This window comes from Dipodomys ordii, unplaced genomic scaffold, assembly GCF_000151885.1.
Source record: "Dipodomys ordii isolate 6190 unplaced genomic scaffold, Dord_2.0 Scaffold42, whole genome shotgun sequence".
NCBI lineage: Eukaryota > Metazoa > Chordata > Mammalia > Rodentia > Heteromyidae > Dipodomys > Dipodomys ordii.
In genome coordinates, this window is record NW_012267258.1 from 992259 (window position 1) to 1012716 (window position 20458).

The following is a 20458-nucleotide window of genomic DNA, read 5'->3' on the forward strand; positions in this document are numbered from 1 at the left end:
TTTTTTTTTTAACGGGGTAGGAGTGATTTTAAACTCAAATGGCAATGAGGTCTTACAATTTGGTTATTTACAAAATGTGAGTTGTTGTAGGTTGTGGGGCTTGAACTCTGGGCCTAGGTGCTGTCCTTGAGCTTTTCTGCTCAAGGCTAGCACTCTACCACTTTGAGTTCACTTCTGGTTTTCTGGTAGTTAATTGAAGATTAGATTCTCCTGGACTTTCCAACCTGGGATGGCTTCAAACTTCAATCCTCAGATCTCAACCTCCTGAGTAGCTAGGATTACAGGTGTGAATCACCAGCATCCTGCTACAAAATATGAGTTTTTACAGGACAGGGCCTGGGGCAAGGGCAAGGCATTGTATTGCAGGATTACAGGAATGTGTCACCACTCCTGGCTTCCTAAAATAGTCTTTGTCTTACTGGGTCAAAAGCTCTCCCTTGGGATAACTTTGTAACAGGTGAAATCTCACTGGTCAGAGTTTCCATGAGAAATACAAGTTCTTTGCCTTCCTCTCTGGTCCTCACTCTATTCATACAGAAACAAATGCAGCTATAGCTGTTGCTGCCACCACCCTGTGCCTCATACTCTTGGAACACTGTCAAGAAAACTTCCTGATAACCCTATTACATCATCTCTCTGGTACTTTTTGTCCTGTGTGTCTCCAGGGAACCAGACAATCCAATTTGTTTAATGCCACATGATCTGCTACATTCATGCCATATTTTATGGTCTTGATTTAATTTATTATAGGTATTGTGATATGGCTCTGTTTTCTGAACAACAAATTATATCTCTTACATTCATTATTTGGCAATTAGCTTTCTCCTAGTTGACAAAGGGCTGGAACATTTTTACAACCTTTTCTCTACAAAATGGATAATAATTCTTCCTGAAATATGAATCATAAACCTTAATTATTGTTAGGTTTTTTTAAAAGAGGTAGCCGAGTAAGAACAGCACCACGCACGTGGTATTCAGGTAAGGGGTAGGTTTATTCATCGTTCTGGCTGGCACCAGGCCATCTTGGCCCTCCACGTAGTTGGGAAAGAGCTGGGAAAGAGAGAGAGCTGGGAAAGAGAGAGAGCTGAGAAAGAGCTAGAAAAGAGGGTGTCTGAGCCTGGGCTAGGCCTTATCTAGGGTATGGGCAGAGAAAGGTGTGGCCACATCCTCAGCGGATGCAGATGTGACCTCTTCCAGGTGTGCCAGTTGCCTAGGTAACACAGGTACTGGGTGGAGACTTTGCTGCGAGGAGAGTGGAGTCTGCTCACCATCCAGGAGCAGACCTTACAATTATATTTGTAACCTTTGAACTTTATAAATTTTGCTTCTAGAAGTTTACCCTATGAAAACGGCCATCAGCTGGGTGCTGGCGGCTCACATTTGTAATCAGAGCTATTCAAGAGGCTGAGATCTGAGGATCAAAGTTTGAAGCCAGATGGGCAGGAAAGTCTGAGAGATTCTTATCTCCAATTAGTTTTGCTGTAGCTCAAATGATAGAGTGCTAGCCTTGAGGAAAAAGGAAGAAGAAGAAGAAGAAGAAAAAAAAAACCTCTGGGAGGGCTGGGAAGAGTGTGGCTTAGTGGTAGAATACTTGGTGCATGAAACCCTGGGTTCCATTCCTCAGTACCACATAAACAGAAAAACTTGGAAGTGGCACTGTCGTTCAAGTGGCAGAGTGCTAGCCTTGAGCAAAAGAAGCTCAGGGACAGTGCCCAGGCCCTGAATTCAAGCCCCATGACTTGGGGGAGCGGGGCGGGGAAACTCAGGGAGCTAGGTAGTCTCATGCCTATAATCCTAGCTTCTCAAGAGGTTGAGATCTGAGAACCCTAGTTCAAAGCCACCCCAGGCAGCAAAGTCTGTGAGATTCTTAGCTCTAATTAACCACCAAAAAAAAAAGAAGAAGAAGAAGAAGAAGTGGAGGTATAGGCCAAAGTGGTAGAGTACTAGTCTTGATCAAAAATGCTCAAGGACAGTGCCCAGTCCCTGAGTTTAAGCCCTATGACCAGAAAAAAAAAAAGCTCAGGGACAGCACCTAGGCTCTGAGTTTAAGCCCCAGGAACAGCAAAGGAAAGAAGGAAGGATAAAAAAAAGAAGGAAGAAAATGGCCAACGATGAGCACAAAGGAGATTTATAGACATACAATGTATATATAATAGGGGAGGCATCATTGGGAACCAGTTGGGTGTAATCTCTTCAAAGTAAAGAGATAAGGTTAGCCACAGGACATGGATCAGCAGGCTTAAGTGTAAGAGATAATGATGTGAGAAGTGATTGTCTTGGCAGGGCTCAGAGGGATAGTTATACCCTGAGTGGCTTAAAAAAGGCCAAACCTAGAAGGAAACCCTACTGCATTGGTGGGAGTGTAAACTTGTTCAACCACTTTGGAAAGCAGTATGGAGTTTCCTCAAAAGACTCCACATAGAGCCCCCCTATGACCCAGCAATCCCAATTTTGGGCATTTACCCAAATGATCACAAATAAGGCCATACTAAGGCTACCAACACAACTGTGTTTATTGCAGCATTATTTACCATAGCTAAGATATGGAACCAACCTAGATGCCCCTCAGTAGATGAATGGATCAAGAAAATGTGGTATATATACACAATGGAATTCTATGCCTCCATCAGAAAGAATGACATTGCCCCATTTGTTAGGAAATGCAAAGACTTGGAAAAAATTATATAAGGGAAGTAAGCCAGGCCCAAAGAAACATAGGTCCCATGGTTTCCCTTATTTGCAATAACTAGTACATGTGTAGGACAAGCAGAAAAGGCCAAAAGCTTATGTTCATATGACCATATAAGACGATGCTAAGTGAAATGTACCCCAAGATAGGGACACAAATATCTTTTTTCTTTCTTGCTATTGTTTCTAACATATTTATAATGTACCATGTGATTTTTTTTTGTTGCTTTTTATGTTCCTCCCCCACGGTATAACCCCTGTTTTCACTTCATTTGATGTCGGTGCCCTGCATCTTGTATATACACTTCTCTAATTTGGGGAGGGGAAGGGCAAAAACAAAATGCTTAAATACAGATACAGGTTGGCCCATTGTAACAATAAGATGTACAAAACACCATGTTGAAAATGAACTTTACAACTTCGGTGGGGGAGTAGGGGTAGTTGTGGAGGTGGGAGGGAAGAGATGGTAGGGGGAAAACAAAGGAGGAGGCAACAATGCTCAATAGGAAATGTACTCATTACCTTGCTCATGTAACTGTAACCCCTGTGTACAACTCCTGATGCATTGTGAGTCTCTCTACCCACCTCCTTAGCAACTTTTCTGCTTCTTGGAGACTTAGTGACATCATTCCTAAGCTGTTCTTTGGAGTTTCCCTTTTCCTTCCTCCCTGACAGACTTGAGTTTAAGTGAACACAGACACAACCTTTTTTGCTTCACTTTAGCAATAAGTTAGATCAGATATTCAAATTATTAGATTCTTTTGGTTAAAAATGACAAAAAAATATACTCAACCAAAACAAGGATAAAAAGAAAAGAGAGAAAGAAAGACAGGAAAGAAAGCAAGAGAAGAAGGAAGCAGAAGGAAGAAGTCTAGGAATAAATGGCTTCAGGTACAGTAGGATTTAGGAATTCAAAAGATATCCCAGTCTTTATCTTTCTTTGCTTTCTCTGTGCTTGTTTTATGTTCAGGTTGACTGTCCCTTCTCCTTGTAATAGCAAGAATAGCTGCTAGTCACTCTAAAATGTTGTCACCCACCTTCTCAGCTAATGATTCCATCAGTGGTAATATCCCAGTATGGATAGAAATGCAGGAGAAAGAGCTTTATCTCCTTTTTGGTAGTTTCAGGAAATATTGAAGACTCTAATTGGCTTTGTCTTGGGTAATGTGCCTGATCCTAAACCAATCACTGTGACCAAATATTCAGAAGATCCATTCTCAGTGTTGGGGAATGAAGTGGTCCTCACCTGAACACCATATACTAAAAGCTGAAGGCAGGAAGTTCTCCAAGAGAATGCTACATCAATGCTTGCCCAGAAAGCAGGCTCAATTCCTAGCAAATAAAAAACAAGATTTCAGGGAAAGACAAAAGCAGGTTCTTAGCCGGGTACCAGTGGCTCATACCTATAATCCTAGTGACTCAGGAGGCTAAAATCTGAGGATCTTGGTTCAAAGCCAGCCTGGCAGGAAAATCCATGAGCCACTTATCTCCAGTTAACCACCAAAAAGCTCAAAAGTAGATCTGTAGCTTAAGTGGCAGAACACTAGTGTTGAGTGGACAAGGCTAAAGGACAGTACCCAAGTAGAGTTCAAGCTCCAATACTGGCATACACACACACACACACACACACACACACACACACACACACACCATGCACTCATGTTCTCTCTCTCACACATACACAAGCAAATTCTTTTCACTTGACTGGCCCTGTGCTTATATATAGTCAAGCTCTCCGGTTTCTTCCCATTTGGTCAAAAGTTAACTTCCACAGACTGGCAATTCTATGTCCACTAGTCAGCCATCCCCTTCACATAGCTCCTGATTTCGTATTGGTGTCTGTCTGTTCTTCTGTTACAGCAAGCAGCAACCATAGCTAGCCAGTAAAGGGCCTATGATTTGCCCTTAAGTCTGGCTTCACTCTGAATGAAGCCCACTTCCTTTTCTTATCCTAAGGCCTGCTCCAGAACAGAAATGGGACTCCAAGACATGCAGATGAGGCTGCCACGTGTAGTTGTGCAGCTGTGCAGAAGACAAGCTTAGCTTGTCAAGCCAGAAGCCCAGTTACAGGTCTGCCTCTCCCAGAGGAAAAGGTGTATTTTAGTAATGCACACAGGCTCCTACAGGCTAACAATACCCTGCCCCAGCCCATGTACAGATAGTGACTGTTCCTCCAAGACAAGAATGCCAAGGCTTGGACTTTAGACCTGGGTGGAGACACCATTGTTGCCTTATTTCTGTGTGTGTGTGTGTGTGTGTGTGTGTGTGTGTGTGTGTTTGTACATGCATATGCCCACCCATAATCCTGCCTATTTAGGAGGCTGAGATCTGAGGATCAAGGTTCAAAGCCAGCCTGGGAAGAAAGTCTCTATAAGACTCTTATCTCCAATTAACCACTCAAAAACCAGAAATGGCACTGTGGCTCAAGTGGTAGAACACTAGCCTTGAGCACAAAGAGGCTCAGGGACAGCACCCAGGCCCTGAGTTCAAGCCCTGCAACCAACAACAACAACAAAAATGCTGGAAGTAGTAGTATGGCTCAAGTGGTAGAGTGCCAGTCTTGAGTGTAAAGGCTATTCAAGAGTGTGAGGAATTGGGAACCAGTGGCTCATGCCTATAATTCTAGCTACTCAGGAGGCTGAGATCTGAGGATTGCAATTTGAAGCCAGCCCTGGCAGGAGATTCTTATCTCCACTAAACTACAAGAAGAAGAAGGAGGAGGAAGAGGAAGAGAAATAGGAGGAGGAGGAACAGCAGCAGCAGCGGCAGAGGTAGAGAGGTTGCCTTGAACAATAGAAGCTCAGAGACTGAGCCCCAAGGCCCTGAGTTCAAGTTCCAGGACAGGTAGAGAAAAAAAAAGTGTGAGGCCCTGAGTTCAAGTCCTAGTACTGGCATACACACAAAAGTTCACCCATATTGGATCCAAGGCTCTCTGGCTCTGTGGGTAGGGTAATTTCCATTGGTTTTCCCTAGCTTTTGCAGAACATTCAGTTTTTTTGTTGCCTCAAAGAAAAATCTCAATACTTTGAAGAAGGCCCTTTGGTGTTGGTATACCCTATGTTTCCCTTTGTTCCTATCTTTGGTACCAAAATAGTCCACTGAATTATCTCACATATCAGCTGCCAGGGTCGGGTCAGATGGTGGACCCTAGGAACAACATTAGCTCCAGTTCCACAGTGACAACATGGTGAGGTCCTGTTACCCCTCTGCTCACTCTACTCAACATGGGTTCCCAAGGGTCTGCTCATCTTTGTAGTGCTAAAGATTGAACCTAGAGCTTTGCATATGCTAGGTAAACACTCTACCACTGAGCTACAGGACCAGCAGGACTTATTCTCTTATTTTTTTTCTTTCAAGGGAACAAAACCTTCTCCAGAGAACTTCCTCTCCCCAGCAGAGACAGTGTAAAAGCCACGTGGTCACCAGTTAAGCTTAAAGTAATCACCAATGACCAATAAATGTGATGACTGTGGCCTTCAAATTAAGCATCTATGACATGGTTGTAGATGCCAGGACAGGAGAACAAATGACAGAGCACTTCAGGGTCCTTAAAGTCCACCCTCTGGCTGTCCCAGTGAGACTTCTCCCACTACTCTTTAAGCATCCTTGCTTTGTACCTCTTATACCCCTTGGTAGTGTGGAAAGTCTGGAATAATTTCCCCATGAACCTCTTTAGCATACAAATCCCAGAATATCTCAAGTCTTGATAATTAGTAAGCAGAGTTGATACCTTTTCAAAGTCTGAGCTCATCCTTTGTTGTAACAATACCAATATCTGCTGGTCACATCTTACTATAGTCTGGCAGAACACACATACATCAAGGCAACACTTCAGGAGGTAGGGAGAGAGAGAAAGAGAGGACGAGGGAGAATAAGAAATAGGAGGAGGAGGAAAAGGAGGAAGAGCAGGAGGAGGAAGAAGAGGAGGAGGAGGAGCAGGAGGAGGAGGAGGAGCAGGAGGAGGAGGAGGAAGAGAAAGAGAAGAGAAGAACAAGAATAGAAACAAGGAGGAAGGGAAGGATGAAGAGGGAAACGAGAAGGCAGGGAAGGAGGAAAATGAGGAGAAGAAAGAGGAGGAGGATGAGGAGAGGAAGAAGAGGAGGAGGGGAAGAGGAGAAGGACGAGGAGAAAGAGGAGGAGAAGGAGGAGAAGGAGAAGAAGAATGGGGAGATGAAGGAGAAGGAAGAGCAAGTTTCTTTCACTAAATATTTTTTTCATAGCACTCTACTAACAATAAGCACCAAATATCAATAACTCTCTACCTAGCAGTAGATCCCAGCTTTGGGAAATCGACACACATTGTGCTTCTTTTTCCTACTATAAATGGGGGATTTGGAAGGCCTTGCTGATAATATGTGGCTCTTCAAAGAGTATCTGTAAATCCCTGATTCAAACAATATGATCTTTTTAGATCTGCAAGCAGCCTAAATTCCACTTGTGGAGAAAGACAAGGCTATGTCAGTTTAGTCTTCTGATCTCTGAATGGAGATCATGAGAAATCTTTGTGTCCTAAGCCCTCTGGAAAGCTCCAGATGCTGGGAGATGAAACCCAGGAGAGCACTCTAGAACAGCATTTTGGCTCTTTATAGCCTCTTCCCACTCTATCCCTCATATCTGGGAGGAGGCCCCTCTTTCTACCTACATGCTGCCTTTGGATAGTGTATTTAAAATCAGACATCTGGTTAATCAATACACGTCTCACTCCAAAACTATTTTCACTTTGCCAACAATCATAAGCTATTGAGCTAGGGATATAGTGTAGTGCTACAGCATTTACTTAATCCTCATGAGAGCCTTGGTTCAATCCCTAGCACCATTAGGGTGGGACCGGAGGTGGGAAAAGAAATTATTTGCTGTTGAAATATCTGTTAACCTAGAAAACCCAAGAGGATCAATTGGGAATACCATAGAGGCAGTTCCTCGGGTTGACTGCTTTAGAAATAACTAGCTGGGTGAAATAGTATGTGCCTATAGTCCCAGATACTTGGAGGCTGAGACAGGAGGATTAGTTAAACCCAGAAATTTGACTACAGGCTGGGCAACATGGTGAGACGATATAAGGAAATACTACTTTAGGTTCATTACAAAATAAAGGTGACTCTTTCTTCTTCTTTGGGTTATTTTCTAGGATGAAAAGAAGTCCAGCAACATTGGCTACCACTGGGGCAGGAAGGGAAAAGCAGGTAGCTGGGAACAGGAGAAAGAGGGACATTTTTACGTTGCTATACTTTGGAACTTTGGATTGCTGTGCCATATGTACATTATGATCTGTTGAAAATAAACAACATCTCATAAGATTTAGGCAAGGAAGCAAATTTTCAGGACATGAAAAGGACACAATTGCCAGGTACTGATGGTTCACGCCCTAAAATCCTAGATACTTAGGAAGCTGAGATCTGAGGGTTGAGGTTTAAAGCCAGCCAGGGAAGGAAAGTCCATGAGACTCCAGTCTCCACTAAAAACTACCAAAAAAAAGCCAGAAGTGGAATGGTAGCTCAAGTGGTAAAGTGCACGCCTTGAATACAAAAGCTCAGGCCCAGAGTTCCCAGGAGTGGCAAAAACGAAAACAAAAACTGTGCTAAGTTCCAAGTTCCATTGCAGGAATCATGGGGATGAGGTGAGCCAGCTGGCTGGAAGAGCAGCTTGCTGGAAGAGCAGCTCTCTTCCTTCCTCACAGCGGGGGGGGGGGGGGACAGTCTCCTCACCTGGGACAGATAACACCAGCCTCACAGAGCTGTGTGTGTGTGTGTGTGTGTGTGTGTGTGTGTGTGTGTGTGTGTGTTGGTCCTCTTGAATTCAGTGCCTGGAAGCTGTCCCTTAGAAGTCTCACTCAAGGCTAGCATTCTGTCATTTGAGCCACAGTTAATTGGAAAGAAAGTCTCATGGATTTTTTGGGGGGTGGTTAATTGGAAGTTTCACCAACTTTCCTGTTTCACCAACTTTGAAGCCTAGATTGGCTTCAAACTGTGATCCTCAGACCTCAGCCCCCTGAGTAGCTAGGATTCTAGCTAGGATGATGAACCACCAGCATCCAGCTCCCGGAGCTGTCTGCGCCTCAGCTAATTTGCTCCGGATCATGTTTCCTGACAAATGGTGGGGAAACCCTTGATGGTGAAAAGTCAAGTTCAGAACACCCCAAACTAGAATTGAAATGGCCAAGAGATAAAAACAAGATTATGAGAAGAAAATGAGATGCACAGAACTTCTAAGAAGAAGGCCTTAAGTCTTTGCAGCTGGAGGATTCTAGGCATGCTCTTCAGTAGCACTTAATGATGGGAAGAGTGATTTCTAGAAAAAAGAAAATAGAAACAAAACATTCACATGCACACACACACACATACACATATGCACACACACAAACAGAATACAACTCCAGGGCAATCAGTGTTGTTGCTCATGTGTACCTTTTCATAGTGCCTGCTTTCTTTTTTCCTTTTTTTTTTTAACTGTGTGCTTATGCCTTTACCATTTAAAGAAAATCATTTTTAAAAAGTAGCCTTCTACTAGTAGAGACTCATCTCTGGGCCACCCAGCAAGGAGAGCCCCCTGCTAGGAGAGAATAGAGCAATGCTGTTCCAATACATTAGGGGTGAGCCTACTGCAGGTGTCTCCAAATGTGACAGCTAATCATTGTAAGGATACAAATCATGATTAAATTCAAGGTCAGCTGAAGTAAGTTGGGATGAGTAATATAATGCTTCGAAATGTGAGGTGTCACACGAACTGGTGCATCTTCCTAGGAAACAGGGCTAGTCTCCCAGGAGCTCCAGGCTGGAGTGAGTGAACTGGAGCCTGCCCTAAAGAAGAACTGAAGTTACTTAAGTCAGGTCAATAGGGATCCTGACTAAGGATCACCCTACCCCTGAGGGTCTCAGAGCAGCAGGAAGGAAGGATGGAACAAAGGCAATGGGTCACACCTGTACAACAGAGAAGCAGGGTGACATTACATAATCCTTAAGGGGAAATGCTTTTATTCTGACGAAGAGAGCTGTTGGGGGCTGGGCACTGGTGGCTCACACCTAGCTTCTCAGGAGACTGAGATCTGAGAATCCTGGTTCAAAGTCAGGCTGGGGGGCTGAGAATGTGGCTTAGTGGTAGAATGCTTGCCTAGCATACATGAAGCCCTGGGTTCAATTCCTCAGTACCACATAAACAGAAAAAGCCAGATGTGGAGCTGTGGCTCAAATGGTAGAGTGCTAGCCTTGAGCAAAAGAAGCTCAGGGACAGTGCCCAGGCCCTGAATTCAACCCAGGACTGGCAAAAAAGAAAAAAAAAATTAAAAACACAGAAAAAAAAACAAAAAGAAAACAAAGTCAGCCTGGGCAGACAATCCAAGAAACTTTTATCTCTAACCAGCAAAAAAAAAGAAAAAAGAAAAAGAAAAAAAATCAGAAGTGGAGCTGTGGCTTAAGTGGTAGAGCACAAGCTTTGAGGAATAAAAGCTAAGTCAAAGTATCAGGCCCTGAGTTCAAGCTCCAGTACTGGTGCGCGCATGTGCACACACACACACACACACACACACACACACACACGGAGAGAGCGCTGTTGAGTAAGGCAAGTGACAAGAACATCAGCAACAGAAGCAGTGAGTTACAATGATATGTCCCTAGACTGTAAAGGGCCTATCAGAGATGATCAAGGAGGTTCTATACACCATGTCTTTTTTTTTTTTTTTTAGAAGCTTGAGGCAGTTGGGAGAGCAGGTTTCCTAGCTGCTTAGTTAGGGGAGATGAATGGCCATACCAAGAATGCCGCCTTTCCTGATTGATGCCTGTGAGGAGGGTCATGCTCCACTGTCCCCTCTGCTAGTGTCATTGGACAAGCTCTTCTCTATGCTTTACTGGTCACCTCTCCAGGTTCCAGCACAGGACACCACTGGCCTCTTTTCTGAGCAACACAACCCTCCTGTGGGGGTCCCAGATTAGAAAATAAAGTCACTTTTCTTTATGTAGCTGTCAATCCCCAAAGGACTCTTTGGCCCTTTCTAGTTTTGGCACAATTGTGGTCTAGTTAGGATCTACCCACCCAGGCCCCTGCTTCAGAGTCTCAGAGACTCAGAAATACAATGTCATTTAAATAGCAAAAGAAAACCTCGAATCAGCAATCCACATTTCTACCATAGTTTCCACATTACCAGTTATTTGAAATCATTTGCTATACTCCTTATCACTAAGATAAAGCCCCAAAAGGTTACAGCACAGAATTTTAGGCTGGAGAGGCAAACAGCTCCTGGATGAGTCACAGCATGAGTTTATGGAACTGAAATCCCCCAGGGTTGGTTTATTGTTGTTATTGTTTTTCCTTCTGCATGTTTCTTTCTTTATCTTGTTTGGAGTCTAGAGATCAAACCTAGGGCATGCTAAGCAAGTAGGCTACCACTGAGCCACAGGTACAACCCAAATTCATTTGGGTTCTAATTTTCACATCCTGACACTATTTTTTCAATGTTTCTCAAAGTTAGATGTGCACAAGAATCACCTGAAAGACTTCCTTTTTTTGGTGGGGGGGTTGTTTGTTTTGGGGGTTTTTGTTTGTTTGAGACAGATTTATGCAGTCCAGGTGGCCTCAAGTGTTGAAATTACAGGTATGACTACTCAGATGGCTCTCCTGGAAGACTTTTTCTTTCTTTCTTTCTTTCTTTCTTTCTTTCTTTCTTTCTTTCTTTCTTTCTTTCCTTCCTTCCTTCCTTCTTCTTTCTTTCTTTTTCTTTTTTTTGTGGTGGGCTACTGAGGTTTAAACACAGGGTCTGGTGCTTGCTAAGTTGGGGCTCTACTGCCAAGCCTTATTTCCAGTCCTTTTCTGTTCCGGTTATTTTTGAGATGAGGATTTCATCCTGCACAGGAAAATGCCTAGAGAGGGATCTGCCTGTTTTAGTCTTCATAACATAGCTGGAATGATAGGTGCATATCACCATGCCCAGCTTCTTCCACTGAAATGAACTCTGTTGAACAGAGTCTCTGAGACTTCTCTGATTAGGCTGTCCTGGTTAGATTACAAGTGTAAACCACCAGCACCTGGCTCCTGGAGTATTTGTAGGTGAGGGGATGGGCAGGCGGGGGGGGGGGGCGGGGCGGGGGGGGGGGGGGGCGTCCCGGGGAGTGAGCTCAGGGTCTGGGTGCTGTCCCTGAGCTTCTTTTGCTCAAAGGTAGAACTCTACCACTTGAACCACATCTCCACCTCCAGCTTTTTCAGTAGCTTAGTAGAGATAAGAGTCTCACAGACTTTCTTGCCTGGGCTGGCTTCCAACTGTGATCTTCAGATCTCAGTTTCACGAGTAACTAGGATCACAGGCTTGAGCCACCAATGCCCCTGACTTCCTGGAGGATGTTTAAAACACCAATTGGCTTGGCATAGTAACACATACCTGTGATCCTTGCTTCTGGGTAGGGGCAGGTGGATAGGAGGAACTCTGCTCCAGGCCAGCCAAGGGGGGGGGGAGGGAGGGAAGGAAGGAAGGAAGCAAGCAAGCAAGCAAGCAAGCAAGGAAAGGAGGGAGGGAGGGGAAAAATCCTAGCTACTCCTGAGGCTGAGGTCTGAGGATTATGGTTCAAAGCCAGCCCGGGCAGAAAAGACTGTGAGACTCCTATCTCCAACAATCTACCAGAAAACCAGAAGTGGCGCTGTAGCTCAAGTGGTAGAGCACTTGCCTTGAGCTGAAGAGCTGAGGGACAGTGCCCAGGCCCAGAGTTCAAGCCCCATGACCGACAAAAAGAAAAGAAAAGAAAAGAAAAGAAACACCTAAAGCAAAAGGAATAGGGACATGGCTCAAGTGGTACAGCACTTGCCTAGCATGAGGTCTTGGGTACTGTAAACTTTAATCCCCATTACTACCAATAAAGGGAAAAAAAATTGCTAGGCTCAAAGACCAGAATTTCATATTACTTAGGTCATGTGTGGGAACTAGGCTTTTTTTTTTTTTAAATAAGATTTCACTATGCAGCTCAGACTAACGTTGAGCTCTAGATCCTCCTATTTCAACCTTCTAAGGAAGGGGCTTACTGTGCCACTACATTTGATTACTGTGCATCTTGATTTGTTATTTCTATATAAAAAGTGGATTCATGATTTTTCTGTTTTTTGGTGGTAGTGTTTTGCTTTTATGATGTTGGGCTTAGAACCCAGGGCCTTTAAATCCTAGGGAAGCATTCTACCATTAAGCTATATCTTCAGCCTTTAGATTTATTTGTTTGTGTTTATGCTAGTTCAAGCTCAGAGCTGAGCACAGCCTTCCACCCTCCACCCCACACACACACACACACTGGTAGTGGTTTACTATTTGAGCCACATCCCTATTTATGCTCTTTTGCTGGTTAATTAGAAATGAGAGTCTTGGAATTTATCTGCTCAGGCTGGCTTCGAACTGTGATTCTCAAGTCTCAGCCTCCTGAGTAGCTAGGATGATAAAATGTGAGCCATCAGTACTAGGCAAGATATTTAAATTTGTAGGCATTGGTTTTTTTTTGTTGTTGTTTGTTTTTGTGGGGCTTGAACACTGGGCCTGGGACCTGTCCCACAGCTCTCCAGCTCAAGCTGAGTGCTCTACCACTTGAGCCACAGCATCACTTCCAGTTTTCTAGTGGTTAATTAGAGATAAGAGTCTCATGGACTCTCCTGCCCAGGCTGGCTTTGAACTGTGATCCTCAGATCTCAGCATCCTGAGTAGCTAGGCAAGGCAAGTACTCTACCACTAAGCCACCTTCCAAGCTCCCATGTTTAAATTTTTATATGATGATTTTCCTCTTATTTGTTTCATAAGAGTGAAGCAAGTTAATGACTAATATTCTCTAAGTTTAGAATTTTTTTTGTATGTGAGTTCAGAGGGAGGGGTATCAGAGTAAATTTAAGATAAAAAAATAAAAGTAGCTAAAGGTTTACTTTCTTGCATCTACAGAACATCACAAGCCAGGATACCATAAAGACACTTGGACATCCATGTTCATTGCTGCATTATTCACAATAGCCAAGTGATGGAAACAGCCCAGATACCCTACAATAGATTAGTGGATCCAAAAAATATGGTATTTATACATAATGAAATTTTACATAGCCATTATTAAGAATAATATTATGTCATTTGCAGGGAATGGATGGACCTACAGCAAATCATGTTAAGTGAGGTAAGCCAAGCTCAGAGAGACCAATAGCATACATTTTCTCTCATATGTGGAAGCTAGATCTAAAATATACTGTGACATGATAAACTATACAGGACTCTAGGCATTCACACAGTGAGACCACAGGAGGATATTCTTGGGAGAGGAACATAAAGGCACAATGTTTTCATGCCTCTGATCACATAAAAATATTTATTGATATTAATTCCAATTAATGAAAATGAGTTTTTTCTCTTTTGGTCTTGTTTGTTGGTTTATGTGTCTTTGGGCAAAGCTAGGGGGGGGCACACAGAAATGGAGGGACAAAGGGTGAACAAATGCATCAGTGGTACTCAGTAGACACAGGTTGAAAATGAATATACAACTTGTGGGCAGGAATGGGAGGGAAAAACTGGGAGAGAGCAAAGGAAGGGGTGACACTGTCCAAAAAGAAATGTACTTATTACTTTAGTTATGAAATGATAACTCCTCTCTGTAGATTACCTTCATAATAACAATAAAAGGTTAAAAATTAAAAGAAAGAAAATAGCTAAAGGTCTAGATTAAAATGACGTATCTAGAATGCTTAGTGACAGGTGATTTTTTGAAAAAATATATTTGTAACCATATTACTTCCTGAGCATTATTAGCTTGTGGGTAGTTCTCTTTCTTCTACCAAAGATTTATGAACTTTGTTTTGTGGTTTGTGTGTGTGTGTGTGTGCGCGCGTGTGTGGTGTGTATGCCGGTCCTTGGGACTTGAACTCAGGGCCTGCTCACTGTTCCTGAGCTTTTTTTGTGTGTTCAAGGTTAGCACTGTACCACTTGAGCCACAGCTCCACTTCTCGCTTTTTGTTGATTAATTAAGGATTAGAATCTCACGGACTTTCGTGCCTGGGCTAGCCTTGAACAGCGATCCTGAGGAGCCAGGATTACTGACTGCGTCACCAGTGCCCAACTTTTTTTTTTTAAACTGAGTCTTCTTTGTATTATTTTTCTTAAGTTTTCTTACTGCTTTAGAGATGATATACAGAGGGGTGATAATACGTCAGGTAATAAGCACCTTTCCTTTCGCACAGTGACAAAGGTTTGTATTTCTAACAAATTCTCCGAGGATGGCAACAGCTACCTCTGCCCGAGGACCACACTGGGACACTGCAGTTGTGCGATCTGCCACCCTCCTCCCCCTCCTTCCCCCCCCCCCCACCCCAGCGCTCCGGATAGCAGAGGGAAGGGGAGTGTATACCCGAGACCTGGTTCTGGGAGCTCCTAGGACCGATGACTCGTGGCTCGAGTTGGCTCCGAGAGTTACTTGCCCAGGACCACCTGCGACTCTCCCCACGCCCCCCCCCACACGCCCATCAGTGAGGCCCCGCCTGCGCAGCCTCCGGGTTCGGAGCGCGGCCACCCCGCCGCCCGCGAGCCGGCCGCCCGCACAGCGCGCCCCTGCACACTCCGACGCCGGCAGCCTGCGGGGCGGCCAGGATCCTCCAGTCTGTTTGAGCGCTGATAGCCTGGCCACACAGACTGCACCCCGAGGTGGGCTGGTGCACCCAGCCCGGAGCCGCAGCACGCCCGGCGCACCTGGCCCCGGAGGGCCGGGGCGGGGCGGTCGAGTTGCCACACAGGCCACGCCCCTATCCACGTCGGTCAGGCCCCTAGCCACGCCCCCAGGCCACGCCCCCGCCCGCCCCGTCGGGAAACCCGGGACCAGCGCGGCGGATGCGGCTCTGCTTGGCGCCACCGGTAAGCGACTCAGGGAGCCGACGACCCTCTCCCCGGCCTCGGCCCCCAGAGTTCTCCCGCTCCTCAGGCTCGCTGCGGCCCTACCTCCCCTTCCCTCTTCCTCCTCTTCCTCCTCACATCCCCCCTCCCACCGGTAAAATGAAGGGGCTGGACCAGACTGGTTCCACCTGCCTTCTCTCTGGGCTGGTGGGCCTCCAACTCCGCCCTCGGTGGGACCCCCACCCCTCACCCCCAGCAGCGGGTGTCTAAGGAACTAAGGGATGAATAGGGGAGCCTAGGCCACTGGAACCTGGACGGCGAGAGAGGGCTTGCTCTCCCTCCCTCCAGGGGACTCCGCCCACTTCTCACCCTCCCCCCCCCCCCCCCCCCATTGCCCTCCCTGGACTGAGATATACCCTACCTCAGAGAGCGTCTCTCCTGTCCTGCCACTGCCACGGCAGCCCCCGAGCAGAGGTGAGCCAAGAGAAACGTTGCTGTTGGGGGTCCCTACCTTGGTTGCCCCCCCCCACCTCCCCTGGAGGTTCGGGTCTTTGCTGGAGCGAGGAGGGAGCTGTGTGATATCATATGGGAGAGGGCTGATGCCTGTGTGACCGTGACTGTCAGCCACTTCCTGATTTTCCCTCACTTGTTCCCAGCCTGCCTGTGACAGAAAGGAGAATCTCTTGGTTACCTGCCCCCAGGGCCAGCCATTCTAGACCCAGAGGTCTGCTGCGGGTCAGCAGTTCCTAGAACAGACCACGTCCATTCGCCAGGAACTCATTGCAGGGTTTCCAGGCTCTGCTCTTAGCTCATCTCTAGACCCACAATTTACAGGCACTAGGTGAGGCTAGCAACTTTAGACACACCAAAGAGCTCCCGGGGCGTACACTCATCTTCTGAGTCTTGGGTGCACTACTTACTATATAGGCCCTGTTCTCTGCAGACAGTGAGCTGTGTCCCTGCCCATCAGAGGAAGGAATAGAAGGATAAGATAAAGTGGGCATTGGTGACTCACACCTGTCATCCTAGCTCCTCAGAAGACTGAGGTCTGAGAATCTGTCAGCCTGGCAGGAAAGTCTGTGAGACTCTCATCTCCAGCTAACCAGCAAAACACATGGAAGTAGAGTGGTAGTTGAAGTGGTAGAGCACCAGCCTTGAGTGAAACTGCTGAGGGATAACACCCAGAACCTAAAATTCAAGCTCTAGTATCAGCACAGTTTCTCATAAAACAGTGAGACAGGCAAATTTATGTGATAGCTGAAATGAAGCAAGACAAGGGTTTTGAAATATACTTATTTAAATTTTCCAGTCTAGCCAGTATCACTGCAAGTACTTCCCCGCTTTAGTACCTCAAGGGCACCAGACACTAGGGCAGGACAGGGCTATTTATTAAAAGGGAGGGAAGTGTCTGGGCTCCAGTGGCTCTCTCCTGTAATCCTAGCTACTCAGGAGGCTGAGATCTGAGGATTGCAATGGGAAGCCAGCCAGCATGGGCAGGAAAGTCCATAAAGACTCTTATCTCCAATTAATCACAGAAAAAGCTTGAAGTGGCTCTGTTGCTCAAGTGGTAGAGTGCTAGCCTTGAGCAAAAGGAGCTCCAAGACAGCCCCCAGGTCCAGAGTTCAAGCCCCAGGACTGGCAAAAAAAAAAAAAAAACAAACAGTGGGGAGAGAGGGAAGTGTGGTAGAACTGTGAAGGAGATGGACTACTGAGTAATCACTGTCTATAGGCAGTAGCATAGCTGACTCTCACCCACGGCAACACAGAAGAGCTCCGGCCTAAAAGAGAAGGCCTTAAAATGTCAGGTGTCCTCTGAGATCAGAAAAAAGCTCAGCTGGGAGAAACCTGAACAGGAGATAAGATCATAGGTTTAATCCACACTACCACTGCCCAGAACAGAAGTCAGTCCTAGGAGGGGCAGCTCTTCCTCATGCTGGGGTTTCTCATGTAAGGAAGCAGTGGGTATAATGAAGGCTGCTGAAGGCTGACTCAGCTCTGTCACTAATTTAGCTGCATAACCTTGGCCAAATCACATAAACACTCCCTTGGTGGGAAGCAAATGAGAAGGTGTATATGAAAGTGTTTCGGTGGTACTCCAAGCACTAGGCAAGTAGAAGACAGTATTATGTCCTAGTTAAGGGAGTAGGCTTTAGGGCCTCAGTGCAGATCTACCTCTGCTACTTCCTTAGCTGTGTGACCTTGGTCCTGTTGCTTAACTGCTCTGAGCTTCAGTTTCCTGCTACGTAAAAGAAGGAAGATAACTGTAAATTGATATGGTAAGTAGTGATATTAAAAATAGGGCAGGGAGTGTGGCTTAGTGGTAGAGTGCTTGCCTAGCATGCATGAAGCCATGGGTTCTATTCTTCCTCAGTACCACAAAAACAAACAAACAAAAAGCCAGAAGTGGCTCATGTGGTAGAGTGCAAGCTTTGAGCAAAAGAAGCTAAGGGACAGTGTCCAAACCCTGAGTTCAATCCCCAAGACTGGCTAATAATAACAATAATAATAGATTGTATATCACAGAATTGAGAAAAATGTAGGGGTGGGTCAAAGGGGGATGAAGATGTTGAAGGGGTGACAGAGATCAAGATGAACTGCATACATAAACTGCTTTGTTAAATGGCAAAAAAGTTCATACATAACCCAAAAATTAAGAAAAGTGAGGGAAGGGTTGGATTGGAGGGGTGGGGGAAATGTTGAAAGGGGTCGCATTAATTGAGAAGTACTGTATTCATAAACTGCTTTGTTGAATGGCAACTCCTTTGTATAGCTGCTTAAAGATAATAACAAATATTCAAAATTATTTTTAAAAAAGGATAGAAGCTGAATGTTGATGGCTCACATATGTAAGTCTAGCTATTCAGGAATCTGAGATGTCAGGATCATGGTTCAAAACTAGCCCAGGCAGGAAAAACTGTTAGACTCTCCTAATTAACTACCAAAAAGTAAGAAATAGAGCAGTAACTCAAGTGGTAGAACTCTAGTCTTGAGGGGAAAAAAAGCCCAGGGACAGTAGTTAGGCTCTGACTTCAAGCCCCAGGACAAAAAACTGGGTCTTAAAAATAAAGTAATAATAGAAACTGGATGCTGGTGGCTCACATCTATAATCCTAGCTACTCACAAAACTGAGATCTAAGGACTGAGGTTCGAAGCCAGCCCAGGCAGACAAATACATGTGACTCTTATCTCCAGTTAACCAGCAAAAAGCTGGCAGTGGAGGTGTGGTTCAAGTGGTAGAGTGCCAAACTTGAGTGAAAAAGGCCAAGTGAGAATGAGAGGCCTTGAGATCAGGCCCCAGACTCATACAAAATAAATAAAATAAAATCTAAATAAATAATATAATGATAGACCGAGATACAGTGTGGCACACACCTGTTAAGCTACTAAGGAAGCTGAAATTGGAATTTAGGATTCTAGAGAAAAAAGAAAAAAATGATGAAGATAGTATTGCACTAAACATCTTCTAGCACTATGGACTATCTCCATCTGAAAGTGAAGCTAAGGACCAGAGTAACTGTGCGTGCGTGCGTGCGTGCGTGCGTGCGTGTGTGTGTGTGTGTGTGTGTGTGTGTGTGTGTGTGTGTGTGTGCCAGAGGGACCCAGTGAATGGCCAAAGCTTGGGTGAACTTAGCTCTTCATATAGCCTCTGCCCCTTTTCTGGGCAAGTCCCAAATGTCTACTCTCATTTGATGGGGATGAGAGTAGGGATTTGAATGAGCAGGAGGTCAAGTGCAGGGCAGTGCCTGTCTCTGTGTCCAGCTCAATGCTGTAATTGTGCTGTGTAAAAGGCTTGTGTGGAGAACAAGGATGTGTTCAGTCCAGAGAGAAAAAGGGCTAAGAAAAGAATCTTTCCTGGCACCTGAGAGTCCTGTGGGGTCAAGTTATTCTCTAGTACCCTGCCTGGCCTGGGCCTGAATCTTAGGTGGAGATTTGAAGGAGGGAAAAAATCCAGTCTTCACTCTCAGCTCTGCATATAATAGAGAGTATAAAACAGACAGCAGGGCAGGAAGTAGCCTAACCACACACCTCAGAGCACAGAAGTCAGGACAAGCATATGAATACAGAAAATTTGGTGGCTAGGATTTAAGGATTGAGGAGCAGGAGAACAGGATGTAGGCATTTGGGCCTGTGGGCTCACCTTCCTCTATGAAATCTAGTGGAAAGTCCCACTGAATGTGAGCCTGGGTAGTGAGGAAAACTTGGGAACAAATAAACATACCTAGATACTGTGGGGCATCGATCTCACTGTCTTAGTCTAGGAAGAATGGGTAGGATTTGAAAGATCAGAAACATAGTCTGCTAAGCAAGAAGATATGGGCAAGGCTTGGAGGAAGGAAGGAGTCAGTACAAGCATCTAGTTGTATAGAAAGCAGACTTCTCTGCACATTTCTGCCACAATCCAAGAGTGCACCAGGCACCCATGACTCGAGCCTGTAATCCTGGTTATTCAGGAGGCTGAAATTTGATGATCACACTTCAAAGCCAGCCTAGGCAGGAAAGCCTGTGAGATTCATATCTCCAATTTAATCACCAAGAGACCGGAAGTAGAGCTGTGGCTCAAGTGATAGAGTATTAGCCTTGAACAAAAAAGCTCAGGGACAATGCCCAGGCCTTGAATTCAGGCTTCAGGACTAGCCAAAAAAGAGTGCTGAACTTAACATGAATTCCACTGTCCTGACTGTGGTTATGAAAAGGAAGAAAGGCCCAAGGCAAAAAGACTAGCAGGCAGTTTGCAGGCATCAGATGCTATGTGATAAAGGAATAAATAGTTCAGATGATGATTTAGAGAAGAGAGAATGGGAAGGTCCAGGAGGTAGAGTGGGCAAAAGGTAGATCCAATACTGAGAAGGATTAAATACTGCATCTGAGAGTGGGCCTGGCCTTGGACACTGGAATTGAGGAGTCTCAAGGGTTCCAAATTCCCGATAGCAATGGAGAAAGTGGATGGCTGGT

General features: G+C 45.2%; 1 protein-coding gene across 1 annotated transcript in view; it reads left to right on the top strand.

The window, feature by feature from the left end:
• The first annotated feature begins 15495 nt into the window (after window positions 1-15495).
• The window catches only part of Galnt6 (polypeptide N-acetylgalactosaminyltransferase 6), a 50443-nt gene continuing 45480 nt past the window's right edge, over window positions 15496-20458 (top strand). The window contains exon 1 of the mRNA XM_013018777.1: window positions 15496-15526. The gene's annotated coding sequence lies outside the window, so the exon portion shown is untranslated. The remainder of the gene's footprint in view (window positions 15527-20458) is intronic.